Source organism: Spodoptera frugiperda, chromosome 26, assembly GCF_023101765.2.
Source record: "Spodoptera frugiperda isolate SF20-4 chromosome 26, AGI-APGP_CSIRO_Sfru_2.0, whole genome shotgun sequence".
Classification (NCBI taxonomy): Eukaryota; Metazoa; Arthropoda; class Insecta; order Lepidoptera; family Noctuidae; genus Spodoptera; species Spodoptera frugiperda.
This window is the reverse complement of record NC_064237.1, coordinates 9,614,369-9,620,542: the sequence shown is the minus strand read 5'-3', so window position 1 is coordinate 9,620,542 and position 6,174 is coordinate 9,614,369.

The window sequence follows — 6,174 nt, the reverse complement described above, 5'->3', positions numbered from 1 at the left end:
TACATTGATGGTTATCGATATAAATTGGAGGATCGATATTTTTAAGATCTATTGACAACTCAACAAAACATTTTTCTTTTAGTTGTACCCAATTTACTTGGTCTTTTTCCAATTAAATGTCAGAACATGTACCTGACTTTAGTACTCGTTACTATTTCGTAATTATGATCTTATCTGGTAGCTCGTTCATATGATGCCTTCAAAATCTTGACAGTTAAGATTCTTTTGTTGATTTGATAGTACAGCTTACTATCAGGTCTCACTAAATGTTTCAGTTAAGCCAATGATCTCTAATTAATAGGGATGATGACGGGGTATGAAATTAAAGATAACAATACTTAGATGAAACGAATCAAAGTTTAGGAGCAAATACGCCATTTCTACGTATAAAATGTACCTAGAAGTGACGTCACGCGATATTTCAAATCGAAGGTATATCCTTCGAAAGTAAAAAATATTTGTACTAATATTTTAAAATAATCTACAAGCCTGACATTAAAATAATAAATAGTCATCTATTCTATTTTAAACAGATAAAACCTCGCTTTAGATTTTTTGGGCCTTCGAATAAACATTTAATTTCATCGATATTTTTAATTTTTAGCAAATGTTAACGGCGTATCATCGCAAAATTATAATTCCTAGTATTCCTACATTACTGTTTAACCAAGTGTTTTAAAAGGTGCAACGTAATATTATTGTCAATTTTAGCAAATATTTGAATATTACGTTTACATAATTATTTTTAAAAATACCGATTATCCACTTGTATTAGTGCATATGTACCTCCTTCGTTAGGTAAAAAACCTAATAGTTACATAATGCTTATTATCAACTAAGTAATAACTGGATAGAGGTCGTTTCCATCAAGGTGACCGTTTTTTTGAGGGGGGCGGGGGAAATCATCCAATGACTTCTACCGCTTCAAACGAGGCTAGAGGGAGTGTCCGACTCTTACTGACTAAAAACCACCCCGTTCCTACTCCTGCTTTTTGAGCCGGAGCCTTGGTAAACGCGCTAGGTAGTCCGCAGCTTCAGGGCATCAGCCATACTGGGCCCCATCTATGGTGGCCTTTGAGGCGCGTTGACCTAGGGGTCTTCAGTCACTTCTTTATCTCTCATCTGGCATGACTTGATGATGATTAATTTGGTGATGATGAGTAGATATTTGTAAAATAACTGCAGCAATTTAATTTCTACATTGAAATGGAATTGTTTTATTGAATCGAAACATTAAAACTACAAACAGGCGTAGTTAAAAAAGCCTCAAAACGAAATACAAACTCTACACAACAACATAAAAGATAATAACAAGTGATATTTTAAAAATAATGTAATATGAGATGACTCATAATAGCGACGAAATGAAGAAATTTGACAATTTAAAATATCCGAACAATAACACTAAGTACTAGAAAAACATATTGCTCAGTGTTAAGTCTAAGAAATATCATAAAAATAATAGCAATGCTATCTTCTACACGATTGCTGTAAGTTTTTTAAAAGTATTTACTATTTCTGATATTTAAGCATCTATTCAGATCTTTACTGTAACCAGAGACAATCTCCGACCACCCTAAGTGCGGGTCTGTGGACGGCGAGCAAGGGTATTTCGCCTGACCAGAACCAGACACGTGCCGCGCCTCAAAGAGCCATCAGACCACTACAGACGGGGCCCAGTAGGGCTGATGCCTGATCCGGAGCTGCGGACTACGTAGCAGGTTTACTGGGGCGCCAGCTCAAAAAGGAGGAGTAGTAACGTGGTGAGTTTTAGTCATTAAGAGTCTGACCCTCCGTCCAGCCTCGCCCAAGGCGGGAGAACTGATTAGATGATTTTACCCACAAAAAAATTCAGAGACACCAAGAAACATTCACAAAATCACGATGTTACAAAACAAACCAATTTATCTCCAAATTACGGACACCAAACAAAATATCCAGAGAATTACATATAAATAATGCAAAAACAGTACGGTTTGGTTGTAAATCCGCTCTAATCGGTCCCGCAAGAGTTCTGACCCGAATTCCGGGTACCTTTGGCTATTTTCACATGATTACAGCACCGAAGATTATATACAGCGATGTTTGGGGTTCCACGAGCTGACTCAGGAACTATTGGTCCTAAGTAAACGGCTCGGTTGGCAACCCGTAAATATTTTAACAATAGAGAATAGCGCGCACGTAGCGTAATCTTCGCAAACATGAATGACAAACGTTTGTTTGGCGCAAAAGTTAATTTTTGGTTCGTTTGTTCTACGATGCTGGCCGCAGATTCAGTACAGTCGCCATTATCTGTGGAACTGGTCGTTCATTGCCATTGTTTGTGGCAACAGGTAAAGTATAATAAATTAGCATATAATAGAGCAGTCAGTGTTTTGTGCTGTTGTTTTACTTAATTACTACCAGGTTTATGGCTGCCTGTGTTTGTAACTTTTGTGACATTGTCCCCGCTTTGCAGTTTCTATGGAAGTTTAAAAACAATACTGCAAGTAAAGTATTCATGGGACAAAGGTGTTGTGACGTAACGCAAAGATTAAAATGTTAATTTCTGTTTGCCTCTGTCGGGAAAAGGCAGGTGTGATGTTATGACAAAGTTTAAAATTTTGCACCTGTCTAGAGACGAAGTAATTTACAACAACATGACCCTTTGTTCTAAATAAAGTTTGGACCACGGCCGCGGTCGGTCGCGGCCGCAAGTTGCGTTAGCGATACGTGGTCGGCTAAACCCTTGTGGGACGCCGCAAATCTCTGAAGCTTACATCCACTCCCGCGAATATCATATTAAACTGTTTATGTTGCGTAATACGGACTCTTTTTAAAATAAATTAATGAGATACAGACTTGTGTTAATAGTATGTTTGTAGGATTAGAGATTGCAGTATTATTTTACAAGGTAGATTGCACAGTTTGGTCGAGTTTTGGATGCGATGTGTGTGATTAACATTAATTCAGTATAGAAAAAAGCTATAGATTCTAACATTGTACCAATGGTAACATTATATAGAACTTTTTGGCTTTGGCAGCAAAGATTAGAGTTTGATACAAACAGAACCGTACGTGATGGAAGTTTATAGCAAAAGTTCAACTAAAAATAACAACATAATATGTACATATAATATTCAATCTCAACGTTTATGACCACAAAGAGGTCAATTGTAGGACCTGATCTGCGGTCAATCGGGACCGCAAACAACATAAACGATACATGATCGCTATCATATGACTTTGGGTCACCCTTGAGGGACCACGCAAACTTTGGACCTTTAGCTCGATCAATGAATTGCCTGTGACCCCTTGTGTAAGTTTAAACATGTTTTAGGGTTATGTTAGATGATAAGTGGGAACGAAATTTAATTCTCTACCAACTTGTGTGGCTTGCAAAATTGATGGACAAAATGTTGGTTCAATGTATTGACCATAATTTTATTCGTTAGCAGCATGACAATCGTCGCGTCGCGTCAAGTGTCGCAAATTGCTGCTCATGAATATTATGCCTTTAGCATGGCTTGAAACTAGTTGATTGAGTAGAGTTTGTCGTCAAACAGTTATGTGAGTAAGCCGTTTACCTAATAGTTAATAATTCGTACATTGAACTAAAAATAACTATTTCATTATTCAGTTTTATAATCTCAACTAACGTGACCAGCGAGGTAATAAATAAGCACTAAATAAAAAATATATTATAACTTTCGTGACAGAGACATACTAAATTAATTGTTATGTTATCGGCTTACTCACGTAGTTGTAGCTCACATAATTGCTGCTCACGAATCAGTTCCTCGTGAAACAGTTAGGTGAGTAAACCGATAACATAATCAGTTCCTCGTGAAACAGTTAGGTGAGTAAACCGATAACATAATACTTAACTAAATAAAAAATATAATAATTTTATCAGCGGCACGTCTCTGAAGGTCCCCATCAGTTTTATTCAGGAACTTTCTTTAGAACAACGTGACTGTCCTCCAATCTGATCTGGATTAATCTTTGGTATTACCCGATCTCAGAATACCGTCCGCAAACTTGTTGTTTGTAAAGCGCGATGAGAATACACGTCGCTTGTTGTCTTGTTGACCGTACAAATATTATTTAAGAGCTGCTTTGTTTTCCTTGGTTAACGTTAGTGCATTTGCTATGTAGACTAGGTTCTGTCTTCTGTGTACTGTGTGATACCTGTAATAAATGTCTGTATTATTTGGATATGTTATGTAACCTTTTTTGTAAGTATAATGTAGTAGTAATGTATTAATATTCTTTAATAATTTTGTTTGACTTTTCCTAAAATCATACCATTTCTGAGGGGGGAAAATCATCCTATGACTTCTCCCGCCCTGGGCGAGGCGAGAGGGAGTGTCAGCCTCTTACTGACACTCCCGTTACTCGCCTGCTTTTTGACGGAGCTCCGGTAACCCGCTGTACGTGAAAAATCATATCTGGTAGCCAGTTGCATAAGTACAAAATGAGAAATTAATAATCTTCACAAACAAAATATAATAAACATGAGCAAAGTCACAGAAAAACATTATAACTACTTCATTTAAGCAGAACTATAGAAGTCGACACTAAATTTATACGTAGTACTTTATCAAATGATCTAACTTTAGATCTAAGTAGAGATCTTCGTGGCATTATCATTCTTATCACGTATTGCGTTATTGACTCAGGTCGGTCTCTGAATTCAGTCAAGTGCCGCATGAATTATGTTTAGCATAATGAAACAGTTCAGATGGATAATGGATCCTCAGTTAAAGATGAAGGAAAAGGGGTGCAAATAGTCAATTAGATTCTGGAGATAGATAAGGAATGAGAGAATTATACTTTTTGGAAGCTATAAAGTGTGTGTGCTTTGTTTATTCCGTGGAACGAAGACTGTAGTAGCAGTTCCTTAGTATAATATTAGCCACAAGATGAATCTACAAATACTGCAAAATGCTCCAATCTTCCCTCAAATACAATTAGTGTAAAATAGATAAATTCTAAGATAAATTAAGTAAAGCATTATTAAATGCTGTGTCTTCTTCAAAGAATGTAGTGGCACATAGGTTTAGGACGTCAGCTTCTCATTCATGAGGGTTCGAAACCTGCTTACGGCAAGTACCAATAGGACCTTTTTCCGAGTAATATGTACTTTCTGAGATTATTTAGCTGCCACTGAAAACGGCGAAGGAAAACGACGTGAGGAAACCTATGCTTATAATTTATAATTATAAGTCTAAAATGCCAACCTGCATTAAGCAAGCATGGTGATTAATGCTCAAACCTTCTCCATACGAGAAGAGGCCTTAGATCAGCATGGCCACTTATAGGCTGTTGATATGTATAATTATCCTTTCAAAATATGTCAGTCATGTATATGATTACCATACACAATATTTGTCTGTTCATTCAGCATTTCGAATGATTCTTCCTTATAACGTGTATCGATCAACATAATGGTTACATCGAGGGTCACCACTGAACCGAATAGGACTTTAAGTGCTTCTTAGAACAATCAAGACGAGATATATTGTTATAGGTACGATTTTCTTCGGCTTTTTCTTCATTTAATATTTTGTTAGTATCCAGGTTACATCGTTGTTCGCTTTAATATTTTCTAAATGCCATCTAAAGCATTACAAAACATTTTTTTTTCATTTGACCTAGTCTTAATATTTCTTCTTTCTCATTTTTACTTTTTAGTCAACATAAAATGGTAAGTAAGAAGAAAATACAAACAAGGTTGTTCTGGTATTTCGGGTCAAGTTTATGTTTACTCGTATATCAATTTCTTTTTTCATCTCATTTGACTTAGTCTGTATGTTTCTCATTTGTACTTTTTAGTCGACATTAAAGGGCAAGTAAGAAAAAGCAAGGTTGTTATACTTTTGTCTGAGAATAAACACGTTTAAGTATTCAACCCAAGAATCAGAGAGCACCTTGTGTCATTGATTACTAGAATATTATAATGAAAGAGGTAGGTATTCAAACTTGTTATGCCATTCACAAAAGTCCAATAACAAACTTCCATATTTGAATAACAGACAATCAATAATAAAGTCATTTATAAAAATAACAGAATCATTATCGTAATAAACCGCGTAGGGGAGCAAATAAAAATAGGGAAAAAGACTAGGAATGGTGGAATAGGAAAATAGGGAAAATAGCGAACGACGGACCACTGAGTAAACTTGAAAAATT